The sequence below is a fragment of the Rhinolophus ferrumequinum genome, assembly GCF_004115265.2.
Source record: "Rhinolophus ferrumequinum isolate MPI-CBG mRhiFer1 chromosome 5 unlocalized genomic scaffold, mRhiFer1_v1.p scaffold_110_arrow_ctg1, whole genome shotgun sequence".
NCBI lineage: Eukaryota > Metazoa > Chordata > Mammalia > Chiroptera > Rhinolophidae > Rhinolophus > Rhinolophus ferrumequinum.
Window position 1 is genome coordinate 6,442,566 of NW_022680355.1, and position 13,890 is coordinate 6,456,455.

A 13,890-nucleotide genomic window follows, 5' to 3' on the forward strand; every position below is an offset into this window, starting at 1 on the left:
AGAGATGGGTCAAGCACAACTGGAACATGAGTAGAGGGGTATCTACACTGGGAAACAGAGAAAGCAGCTGCAAGGAGAACTGAAGAGAAGCATGAGCTGTCCAGCAGACTAAATGGGGAAGGGGGTACCTTTCAAGCACAGGCAAAGAAACGTGACAGCAACGGCTACAGGTAATTCGGCATTCCTGACTCAAAAACTGAGTGGGAAACAAGCATAGATGAGGGCAGTAAGTGGGCAGAGGCCACATCATGAAGGGACTTATGTCCTGGGGAAAGGCGTTTCTGTTTTAACCTGTAAGCAGTGGAGAGACAGGGAGGACTGTCATCAGATTTGATCTCATTTGCCTGCTACAGAGCTCATACTGGGAACACTAAAGTGAACCAAGACAAAAGACAGGAAAACCACTGAAGTCCGGGTAAGAGATTTTGGAGCGTGAGAGGGAAAATGAGGGCAGAAAACAAGGTCGAGCTAAGGGCAAAGTTAGTACTTAAAGTACAATCTCTTGGGCCATGTATACTTTGCTACAGGTATGCTGCAAAATTTATCAAATAGAAGAATGAAAGAACAGAAGGGAGGAAGAGATGGAAGGAGAGAAGCTGAGTCAAATTGAGGTGAGAGACTTAGACTACAAGTATCTTTTAGGCAACAAGAACAAATAGATGGTAACTAAAACCATGGGTATCAGTGAGATTCTCCAAGGAGCTCATGGAGGGGACAGAACAGGACCACAGTTAAAATTGGGGGAACATCCACACTGAAGGTGCAAAGAGCAGGATAAGAATCTGGTCAAGGTGACTGAGAAAGATCAGCCTCTTAGGTAGGAGGTAATCCCAAAGTGAGGTGTCAGGTGTCAAGTGGGGAGAGACTTTAAGGCAGAGGAAAGCGAGCTCAGACGTCAGAGAAAAGACCCATGAGACAAAAATTAGTATTGTGAGGAGCTACCCAACCAGGTGTGTGAAGATCTTCCCACCCTCAGCTTTGTCAACTTTCTGATAAAATACTAAAGGAGAAAGGAGTTGTTTCTGCTTTCGAATTGCCGTCTCCTTATTGTCTCGAGATCCATCACGCTTCTTGACCAAACAGTCATTTGTCAATGACCCCCTTCTACAACATTTGGCCCCCAGTGACCACCTCTGCTGTAAGAATCTCTGTCCTTCTTTGGCTTCTGTGATTTAGCCCTTTTGTGGGTTTTTTCCTCCTCTCTTTCCCTCTCCCCTCCCCCCACTTTTCTCCTTTTCTTTCTCTCATCCACTCACTGCAGGCATTTCTCAAGATTTGGTGTTTACTCTTCTGTTGGTCTTGTTCTATACTCCTGGAATAAGTCTGTCGGACTGATTTAATTTCCTCCTTCAGTTATAATTTTTCGGCTGCTATTTCCCTGAAACCACAAAATGTTGCTATTGTAGTGGTTCAATACATCATTGCAGGGAAAGGACTGTTGGATGTATATGTCCTACATTCAGAATCACAGATACAAAGTGCTACACAGACCTCATCCATTATTCCCGTTCTCTTTTTCTATTATTATTTTCAAGTAGCTCTAGGCAGCTTGGTGCTTCCAAGCTTCTGGGACCAATGGCAGGAATAATAATGACTTATCCAACTGCAGCAACAAATCCACTATTTCTGCAAGTAGGTTGAAAATTATGTATGGTCCTGCCTGCTAGAGCTCACCCCGAGAATATACTAGACCCGCCAAAAGTCACATTGTCAGCACTGCCCATGCAAGAGGGTTACACAGCATTAGCCTCTTATTTCTATAAGAAATGGTTATATGATTTTGTCATATTTCATCGATTCTACGACTTACATACTTTTCACATTATAACTTCTCAGAAATTGAGAAGCATCTTACAATGATAGTTAGCGGCACTTTTTTTATTGGAATATGAAATAATGATATGTCTTACAATCTATGGTATCATAGATTTGATGGAACTGGGGTATTTGAAAAATAAGATGCCAAAGTAAATTAGTTTCATTCTGGGAGACAATAAGCACAGTGATTAAAAGGTGGGCTTAGAAATCACAGACTGGGTTTAAATTTCAGCTCTGACACTGACTAGTGCTAATAATTCAGCAGTTGTTTAACATGTCTGAGTCTCCGTTTTCTAACATGAAAAATTAACCTAAGGGACTAGCAATGTTTACCCCATAGGATTTTGCGAGGTTTAAGTGTTATTGTGTGATGCACAATAAACAGTGCGTGGCCCCTGGTCATCACTCAGAACACCAGCTACATTCTGGTCCTCTAGCTTTTTCAGAAAGAAAAGCTGTAAGACCCAGAGGAACAATGTGGATTCTTATTTTGCTTGAACTAGGCACCCAATTCTTTCATCACTATAATCAAAGAGAAAGAGAAAACAAATAGCCTGTAATTCAGAGTGGAATGGAGTCCTAACACAGGCTAAGCAGATTCTCATACTTGTAAATCATGAGCAAGTTTTCCCCAGATGATAGATAGGTCAGCACCGCTCCTTTCCTACCTCACACCACTAACAGACGTAAGGCATATGTTGCGTATTAAACCCAAATGCACCCAGCAGGAGGTCCACCTTCCCTCTGTGAGAGCCCTGTCTGGCTTCTGCAGCTACTCAAGTAGTCACCTTAGTCAGTCATATCGAGACACTTAACTGAAATATTTGGTTTTTCTTTTAAGAAAGAAGTTCTAAAACTGTATACAATATCATCTGATTTTAGTAATTATATGTGTATTCCTAGAAAAGGAACTGAAAGGATATATACCAAGTCGCTAACTGGATAGTAGAATTAGGAAACTTTTTTTGTTTTCTTTTTCTCACTCTATTTTTTAATTTCTCGATACAGTGGGTCCTCAAATAACGTCGTTTAGTTCAACATTGTTTTGTTATAATGTTGATGAGATGTCATAGGAACGTAAGTCTTGTTTATGTCAATTAGCTGATGGTAAAATTGGTTTTGTCGTATGTCAGTTCACTTAAGGTCACACAACCTATTGATGATATTAAGGAGGACTTACATAATTGAAATGAATTGCTTTCATTAAAAAAAAATTATACTTTTCTTTTAAAAAACAAAAGAGTGACTTGTTTTCAGCAGGATTTAGGAGGGATTCTCTTCAGCTGATGTTCCAGAGGTTACTTTTATGAATTTAAACACACTTAGGAAACATTCATTTGGTGTTTCTTATGAAGGCTATTAAGTAGTCCCCGGCGGGGTATTTCAAGATAGACACATAGTGGTGCTACGTTCATACTAACTAATGAAAAGTTCACTCTAGCAACTCAGAGTAAAACAGAACTTTCTAAGCAAGCATAAGTGAACCCAATGTAGAAGAGTTGAAAAATCAATTCACAATAGACATAGCTTGGGATAACTATTTTCTTTTGAAGTATGTAGGAGAAACAATTGTTTTTTAAAAACTATCTAGCAAGGCAAAGAAATAATACCTGTCATCCAACATGTCTTACCAAAGAGACAAACAGCAGTAGTTGAAACCAAGAAATAAGCTTCGTTCCTAACCTTGTCTGTGTATTTGACCGTGTATAAGCTAAGCTGCTGTAACAAAAGGACCCAAAACGATGACTCAAACAGTACAGTGTATTCCCTCTCCTGTGCTTTCCAGAGGTAAGTGGGTGGTAAGGCAGCTCTGCTCCAGGAAGCCATCTATCTCATCACCCTACCATTGGTGGTTGGCATACCTATGTGGCCAGAATGGCTCACCATCACATCTGTCCCCAAGGAAAGGGACAGGAGAGGAAGTAAAGGCATGCAATTTCTCTTTAAGAAAGTAATGTGGAAGTTACCACATCGCTTCGAGTCACACCGATAAGTAACAACTCGATCCTAAGGCCCCACCTGCTACAAAAGAGGCAGGCACTGTGGTGTCTACGTGGGCCCTGTGGTCTGTAACTGCTGAAGTTCAGGGAGAGAGGTATACAAACTCAAAGAAAAGGGGACAGCTGGCTGCTAGCAAACAGTTGCAGTTTCTGCTACAAAGAGCAATGTTTAATGGCAGGTTTCTGTCTTGAAATTTTACATTATTTTCGATCCACCTACTTTCAAGATGATTCATCAACATTTCAGGTGCAGCAGCCAATCTGTGCTGGGCATCCTCCAGAAGCCAGAGGAGACAAGGAACGGATTCTCCCCCGGAGCCTCTGGAGGGAGCATAGCGCTGCCAACACATTGGTTTCAGCCCAGTGGCACTGATTTCCGAATTCTGGCCTCCAGAAGTGTGAAAGGATAAATTTCTGTTGTTTTAAGCCGCATGGTTGTGGCCATTTTTACAGCAGCCACAGAAAATAAATACAATGGCCCTTTCTTTGACTTTAGTCTTGGAAGATTTTTCGTAACCATAGCCCTTGGCCAAAATGTTTTTATTCTAATATTACCTATAAACTGGAGTGAACAATTTGAATTTAACTGGGCATTTACCTAAGAAAAATAAATCTCTCTAGGCAAAAGGAGTGGGCTGTAACTGATAGAGTTTCATAAAAACGAATACTAACACGGGTGCCCTATTTGGGGAATTTGGGGTTGGGAAGAGGGAAGAAAATTCCCAAAGTTCATTTTCACTCATTAACTCATTCAGTAAATATTCATTGGACACCTGCCATGGGCCAGGCACTGTGCTCAGAATTGGGGAAACATGATGTATTAGATAAAGTTCCCCAAGGGACCTTGTTGAGTTCAGCTTTCAGTGAAAGAGAGAGAAAACGAAAGAAGACCTAAGATGGAATAAATTTGAGAAGCCCACTTTATTAAAAAAAAAATGTAAAAAACATGTGAATATTTCAGAACACCTCTCCAAACATTTTAATACTGCCTATGAACAAAATGTTTTCTGGGGAAAAAAGGAAGCCTTTCTGAATGCGAAAATCAAGCCAGGAGAAGGTTGGCATATCACCTGACACAGAACGAGCCCCCAGGGCAGACACAGAAATGAAATATCCCAAAACACAAGATATTACAAGGAAAAATGAAGGCAGAGCAGATGCATTTGCTTTCTATTATCTCGTGTTTTGCAAAGGATCTCAAAATCATATAAGAGACAAAAACATGTATAGATTTTCTTGATTTCTAAAGCAGCACTCTCTTTAGCAGCTGAATCAAATGAGTTAAAAACTAAATTACCACATTCCTCAATCTACATAAAACAACTTTCCTACATTTAAAGTCTACCGTAATCCAAATTCTACCATAGGTTTAAAAAGTCTGAAGCTGACACAATTATCTGCATATATGTAGGGGATGAGGGAGTCATAATAATCCAGGGGACAAACCTGAATTGCCCAAGGGAGCTGACGACATAATCAAATTATCCAGTTCAAAGGGCAACTTGTGTAATTCAAGACCATAAAGGAAAAGACAAGCCCTCCTGTATTGCCCAATAAGTTTCCGTGGCTTAATATTTCCGCGTGAAATTGCCTTGAATCTTCATTTTGTTTTGCATTTTTAGACTCAATCAGTGGGAATTTTTTCATTGCAAAGTGGCAAAGTGACAAGCATTCTTGCTAAAGAAATCTAATATCACACATCCTGACAAATCTCTTTGGACTTTCCTCACTTCATTGAAAGATTCAGAAGTGTCTGGCAGACTGGTGGGCAGGCCGGCAGGAACCGTATTTGCCTGAGGGTCTGAATAGCTTCCTGGGAAATTCTGCTACCCAAGGGAAGCTCTCAAAGGTCAGGCGCAAGCTTGGCCCGGTAACAATGCCGCCCTGGTCCCAGAGGAAGGGTGATTCTGAGTGCAGCCTGGTCTGTGAATTACATTTGTCCACCAGCCCAGCCCCCACAGACCCAAGTAAGAATCCTAGAAAGGGACATAAAAAAAAAGAAAAACCTACAACAGCCCTTTTCGACTAAAATTTGCTAATCAACTGTAACATCACTAAAAGGGGACAGCCCAACATTATCTGTCTCTTAATGAGATGCGTTAGGAAGTTCTCTGCACTTCCTATAAAGTATTCTTGCCCCCAAATCATAACAATAGTAACTGAAGCAGAATCGAATCAAGCCTCTAGGCCTCATTTTCACCAATGTCCGGGAAACATGGGGAACAGAGGAGCATTTTGAACTCTCCATGAGGACACCATCAGCCAAATCCAGTACGGGGAAAACGCCATGAAAAAAATGACCAGCTTCTTTTAACAAATGCGGGTTTTAAAAGGAGTAGTGGGAATTATTGTTAAGTAACAAGAAACTTAAAAGACACAACCAAATACATGCATGGACCTATTTTAGATCCTGACAAACCATCTCTACACAGGAGACGATTGGAGAAAATTAAACATGAGCTGAGAATTAGATAATATATCAAGACATTGTTATTCTTTTTTTTAAGGTATGATAATGTTATTGAGGAAAGAAGCCCTTATTTTTAAAATAATAATTAAACACTTAAAGGTGATGAGGTCTGAGATATGATGTCTGGGATTTGCTTTAAAATATTCCGGATGTAGGGGAGGAAAGTGAGGAAGAGTAAGGTGGGTAGATAAAACAAGAATGACAAAATATTGATAATTGTTATAGCTGGCTAATGTCTGCAGGTGATTCATTATACTATTCTGTCTACATTTGAAGTTTCCATAATAGAATTTTCAAAAAGTACTTAAAGCACCATTTTACCTTTCCACTCTTACTTCCCACTGTCCTGAAAACAGAAACTCTCCACCCTGAGTATCCATGCCATCTCCACGGCTCTGCACCCACTGCAACACTCTCTCCAAAAGCGCTTGTCTGAACTGTCCTTCAATGCCCGGCTCAAATCCCTGCCTCCCTTCAAAGGCTCCTCTGAGTGTCCCCAGACATCCTGAGCCTTCTCTCCTTTCTCTGGACTCACATTGCACTTGAAGTCAGTTGGTATTTGTCATAGTTTGCTTTATTTTCTTGGTTAACTTTTTAGCGTTTGGCATCCCCAGTGGGGTTTGAGGCACTCATAGGGCAGGGCATAACGTCACCCCAAAATTGGCCTTAAATAATCTCAACTAATTAGCAAGTCATGGGGATGCCTCTAGAAAAGTCCTGACCTAAAGAATCACACATCGAGACAAGACTCTGGAAACCTGAGTTTGTCCTAACGTTAATCAGGCTTGCAAGTGACAGAAAAGTGGAATGTATAGATTGAAATAACCGGAAAGTTGAGGTGTACATTCAGACACCTAAAGGTATTTTTTGTTCCCTCTCTCCTTCCCCTCTACCCCATCTCTAAGCTTTGCTGTTTGCGACAGACCCAGTTCTTATCAGCCTAGCTTAAAAACACTGAAAGAAAGAAAAGGTCATTTTTTGCTCCCAACAGGCATATTTACAAACCTCAGTGCAAGATTCTTGTTGGTCCAGATTGCAGCTCCGTGCTCATCCTTTGGCCAATGGCTGAGGTAGGGGAATGGGGCCGATCTGGCTCACAGGTGATCCCTGTGGCCAGGGGGCAGGCATACCCAAGACAACGGCATGAAGTGGGGGAGTGACTGTTCCCCAAGGGAAGGGGAGATACAGTTACCCAAACAGTGGGGAAGGAATGTAACTATCACACTTTGTTGCACTTTTGCTAATGTACCAGTACTTTGTGATGTAATTACAGTTACATTTATAAAGTAATATAATGTATATACATGATCTCTAGCCCTCGGAACAACCCAATAAAGTTAATGTTATTAGGCCCATTTTATAGAAGCAAAAAGGAAGACAAATAGTCCAAGGGCCAGTGTCTTAGTTCAAGTGCTCTAACAAAGGACCATAGACGGGTGGCTTATAAGGAACAAAATGTATTTCTCACAGTTCTGTAATCTGGAAGTCCAAAATCAAGGTGGCAGCATGGTCAAGTTCTGGTGAGAGCCCTCTTCCGGGTTGCACGCAGACTGGCAACTTCTCCTTGTATCCTTGGTAGAGAGAGGAAGCAAACTCCCAAGACTCATGAAGGCATCCAGTGCCATTCTGAGGGCTCCCTGTCATGACCTTATCAAATCCTAATCACCTCCCAAAGGCCCCACCTCTTAATATCATCCTCCACTGGGGGGTAGGGTTGCAACACATGAATTTTAGGCCACACATTCAGTCCCTAACAACCTGTTCAGGGCCACCTGTGGGCTTTACCACAACTGCATCTTTGTGCTTCAGTTTCTCTCTAAATCAGGGCTCCTGATATCTCTCACCCTTAAGAGATGTTTTCAACACGAAGGGAAATGTTCAGTGAAACTTTGAACAACACGGGTTTGAACCAGGCAGGTCCGCGTACATGAGGATTTTTTTTCAAGAAATACAGTCAGCCCTTCGTATCTGTGGGTTTTGTATCCGCAGATTTCCTGTCGCAGGTTTCACAACCACAGATTCAAACAACCGCAGGTCCAAAACAGTGTTTTCCATCAGTAGTTGGGTGTCCGAGGTTGGGAATGCGAAAATACTGTTTTCCATCGGTGACAATTGAACCCCTTTGTGGGAAGGGGGCAGGCTGTGTAGTTCAGTTTTGGGAGAGCAAAAGTTATGTGTGGATTTTCGACTGGAGGGAGGCCTTGGGTAACACCACCCTCTCCCCCGCATTATTCAAGGGTCAGTGTATGTCAAGGTTTTTGAGACTTAGTGATTCCGCTCATCCGTGTCCTGCATCTTCCCAGCGTAACCTTCTGAGGCTCCAAAGCCATTTCCTCCACGAGGCCCTCCTGTCTCCTCCACTGATCCCAGCCATGTTCGTGCTCTGGCTTCCTTGGCACTGTACCCACCACGTTCCCCTGGCACGTGCCGCCTTCTCTTGCACATTATACACGTGGATGTCAGCTTCCCCGCTAAACTGTCCATTATTGAGAAAGGGAGCGTTTTCAGTTTAATTGCGTATATAGCATGTGTTTAACCCATAGGTGATAGATTTTAAATAAACGTTCTTTAAGTAATTAATAGTTTTTTTTAATTTTTTTAATTTATGGGTGGGGCGTTCCCCTGTAAATTCAAGGCACAGCCATTTGGGCTTCGAATAAAAGCACAGGATACTAGGACTATAAGAGGTCCCCTAAATCTAGGACCAGTCTGCAAACCATTTGTCGCCGATTCACAACAAATAGGGCAAGAAATTAAAGAAAAAGTCTTGTATTCTGCATGTCTTTGCTTTTTAAATACATTTTTCTAACAATTTGTTTTTAGTGTATTTACAAAGTATTGCCCCAAAATGGCCTGGGAAGTGAAAAACCTAAATCTTGCCAGCGATCATTTGAGCTGCCCAGTTCTTGTCTAAACTCTCACTCAAAGTTGAAGCCCTTTCTTTCTTCCTGGCCAACCAGCCTCTGTAACACTTTCCCGGGGAGCATTCGCACCATCCAATTTCCTCTTGCAGATTGTGTCATAACTTAATGATTTCTTTTCTGACCTTGGAATGTTCTCCAGGTCTGTCAGAGAAGAAAGCAGACTTGGCCAGCCCAGGGTGGACTGGGGCGTGGCAGGCTTCAGCAAGAAGTGGAAATTACACTGCCCTGGATTCTCAGGCTCAGTTTTCTCATCAGCAAGATAAGCCCCTTCCATGTCTGACATTTTATGATCCTGGGATTTATTCATGAGCTTTTCTCTCCCTCTGAGGTTGAGGCAAGTTTCTGCCTCTGAAGAGTAGTCCACTGCAGCCCCCTCCCTTGACAAAAGCTCCCTTTTTGACATTGAGTTACCTTATTATACAACTACAGTATGTCTCATGTACCATTTACAGGAGATAATAATATTAACTTATTCAAAATCCAAATTAAATAAAGGTTAATACTCAGAGTTGCTGTAGAAAGCAGACCTCTGCTGTCCTATAAATTTTACATTTAGTAATACTAGTAATCATCATCATAATAGTAATACAGCTAACAATTATTGAGCACCTATTGTATTCCAGGCATTGGGTTAAGTGTGTTATGTACATTATATCATTTATTCATCAAAATAACACTTAGGAAGGTAATCATTATCATTCCCATTGTACAGGGAATGGTTATCATTCCCATTGTAGAGATTGAAAAAGTGAGGCATAGATAGATTAAGAAACTTGCCTAAGACACATGTCTAAAGAGTGGTTGGGCCAAGATTAGAATCCTGCTGGTATGAACCCAGAGCCTACATTCTTAACCACTGTGATAGGAAGAGGGAAACGAAGGGCATAAAAAAACAAAAAATAGTGAAGTATGCTGATTCTTCAAATATAGGTGTCACATTTTTGCATGTCAAATTCAATTCAACTACTTATTTAAAATAATAAAGCAACTAGCATTTTTTCAGTATTTTTAAATTGAATAAAACAAGAACCTCTCATGCTTACTATAATGAAACCAGACAATTTAGAGGAAAAAAAAATCATTCTGCTGATAACTCAGTGAATTTTAAACACATATTACAAATTCATTCCAGAATAATGGTATTTTTATAACTATAAAAAAAATTGTAGATAAAAACACAAAGATTTAGATGAAATAGAATAGCCATATATTCAATTCAAAAACCTGAATACACAGGGAAAAAAAAGTTATTTGTACTTCAAAAATAAGAATACTTTATTAAACCCTGTAAAGAAAAAAATATATAGTAGCAACAAATGTATTCAGATAATTTGCAAAATAGAGGGGAAATAAAAATTGGACGAAATTTGTAAATTAATCACATAAAGCATCACAAATAATAACACCAGTATTATCACACTGTGAATACATTTTAAATATGGAGATAATTGATTTTACAAGTCATCTATGAAGTCATTTTTAAATTCTGAATGAAATGGGGATTTCAATACATTTTTATAATGGCCAGGAACAAATTTGCTCATGTGTTTTCGGTAATATATTACTTAAAGAGTAATTATCTGTAGACTTGTGATATAAATCAAGAACCAAAATTAAATAGGTGTTGGAAGTTCTCCTGCCTGATCTAAGCAGGCTGTCCCTGGTTGAATGAAGCTATCCTCACACATATGAATGGACCCAGGTGAGATCCATAGAGCTGCTCCAGCCACCCTCAGACACCTGGATTATAAATACATAATTTTATGATGCTGAGGTTTTATGGTTGTTTCTTGCACAGCATTTTTGGGAAAATATTTGAAAGCCGTGGTGGTTTTAAAATATATCCACAAGTTCCTCCTTTGAAAAGATAAAGCTTAATTTCTCTCCCCTTGAATGTGAGCTGGACTTCTAATGATTCGCTTCTAATGTGCAGAAGAAAGTGAAAGTGATGCAGTGTGACTTTGGAGGGTAAATCTTAAAAAACACTGCAGTTTCTTCCCCCCACCTTTAGATTGCTCACTATGGGTGGGGGCGGGGGTGTTAGCTGACATGCTGACTTGTTGCAAGGACTCCTAAATTGCCTAGGGCGAGGCGTGCTTGGGAGGCACTGAAGCCCTCCCCTACCCTCCCCCACCAGAGATGGTGTGACGGAGCCAACTGACGAGCACACCCTCCCTCCCCAGCCAAGCATTCAGAAGACTGCAGACGCTGCTGCTGCCTTTACTACAACCGCAAAAGGCAAAAGACACCCTGAGCCAGACCTGCCCAACTCAGCCACTCCTGAATTCCTGACCCACCATTACTGTGAAATTAAAACAAAGGTTTGTGGTTTTAAACCACTACATTGGGGGTTGTTTGTCATATAGCAAGAGATAACTAATGCACCGCTACGTCCGGAAACATTACACAGCAAGTTGAAAAGTAAGGAACGCTAACAGATTTGGGGTGTCCTACCTTCCGATTCAGTTTTGACACTATCTATGCGGAGTTAGTGTCAGAGCCCACAATTTAAGGGCTCAGTCCTACAAAACTGCCCTAACTTCAGATGCCAATAGCAAGTCTCTAGTTGTCAGTTGTACTTCTGACCAACCAGCTATAAATCAAGGTTCTCATGACCCCCTCCTCGGGTTCCATAATTACCAGATGATTCACAGAACTCAGGGAAATACTGGTTTGTTTACTGGTTTGTTACATAAGTTACACTTTGTTTGTTACATTTACTGTTACATTTTGTTTTGTTTATTACATAAGTTACATTTTGTTTGTTACATTTACTGTTACATTTTGTTTTGTTTGTTACATAAGTTACATTTTGTTTGTTACATTTACTGGTTTGTTACATAAGAAAGGATATGATAAAGGATACAGGTGAACAGCCAGATGAAGAGGTACATAGAATGAGTCCAGAAAGTTCCCGAGCACAGGAGCTTCTGTCCCCATGGAGTTGGGGTACCTCATCCTCCTAACACATAGATGGGTTCACCAACCCAGAAGCTCTCTGAACTCAGGGATTTTTATGGAGACTTCATCATGTAGGCCTGATTGATTATTAATTCAATTTCCCGCCGTGCTCCCCTCTCCAGAGAATAGGAGGTGGGGCTAAATGTTTCAAGCTTCTGATCAAGGCTTGGTCTTTCTGGTGAGCAGCCACATCCAGAAGCAAACCGAGAGTCACTTCATTAGAGTAAAAGATGTACCTATCATCCAGGAAAATCCAAGGGATTTAGGAGTTCTGTGTCAGAGAATCCTGTCACTCGGAAAACAACAAGTGTTTTAGGAGCTCTGGGTCAGGAGCTGGGGTCAAAGACCAAATATTAGCAGGAACCAGGAGCAGAGTCCAATACATATATTTCTTATAATTTCGTGTACCCCAGGGCAGGTTTCTCACTGGCTGCCTCATTTCATGCAACAAACACCTAGTCTTCAGCCATGCCCGGTTTCCGTGAATTTATGCCAAGCACTGTGCTAATCACTCTGCATACATTATCTCATTTTGTCCCCACAGACACCCTATGAAGAGGAAATTATTTTTACTGTAAAGAAACTAAGGCTTAGCAAAATTATATAATTTATCCAAAGTCACATAATGTATTGTTTAAGGGATTAGCTAAGCTGCTGTAATAAAAAGACCTAAATATACAGCAGTTTAAATAAAATATAAATGTATTTCTCTCTCACATGACAATCCAGAGGTGAGAAGTGGATCTGCTTTCCTCAACATGGAGCTTCCAAATATGTTCCAATTATTGCTGTTGCCCAGACAGCGTCAAGGGTGAGTCACAATCAAGTGTCATTAAGAGGATGATCCAGAAGTTACACACACATCACCTCTGCCCACCCCCCACTGATCCAAATCTAGTCACATGTCCAGAGTTACCTGGGCAATATAGCCTGTAGCTCAGAAACCATGTGGCTAGCAAAAACTCCAGAACATGCTTTTACTGAAAGGAAGAAGGAAAAATGGAGAGTGGAGAAGGGTAATAGTCTCAGGAGACCAAACAATAAGTACAGAGCTATAATTAAAACCCTGGCCTGTTTGGATCCAGAGCCCTTTTTCTTCCTCACATCAAAGCGCCTCTCTAAACACATGAACTTTCTTTCCTTGGCATCTGTGACTTCCCTCGGATTGTTCCTACTGAGGCTTCAGGTTCTCTTCAGGTCTGAGGGTGGGGATCCTACTCCCTCACCCTCCACTCCATCCAGCCTGTTCCCTCCGCCTATGACTCTTGCTGGCTCTTCAAGTACAAAATTATCCTGTGCTTTTCCTATGCCCTGCTCATACCTTTGTAAATAGTCCCTTTAATAAACTGTCTACGAAGTCCCTACTTTGAGTGTGTAGTCGGTTTCTTGCCAGGACCTGGACTGATTCTCCTCATTTGTGGTCCACCCTGCAGGACAGTCATCAGAGTAGGCTTTCGAGTTCACAGAGTGCAATATATACAAAACTTAGAAATATATTCTGCTAACATTGACCTTACTTTCCCAATAGAACATATGCTCCAAGGGCACTGTGACCCTCTTTTATTATTTATTCTTAGGGCCCAGCAAACTGCCTACCACATAGTAGGCTCGATAAATATTAGGTATGAATTCACACTGAGTCCTACATATGGTAGTTTCACAACAAATGTGTGTCTGATGATTAACGAAATGGCCCCTATCTTATTTATAAGGCTTT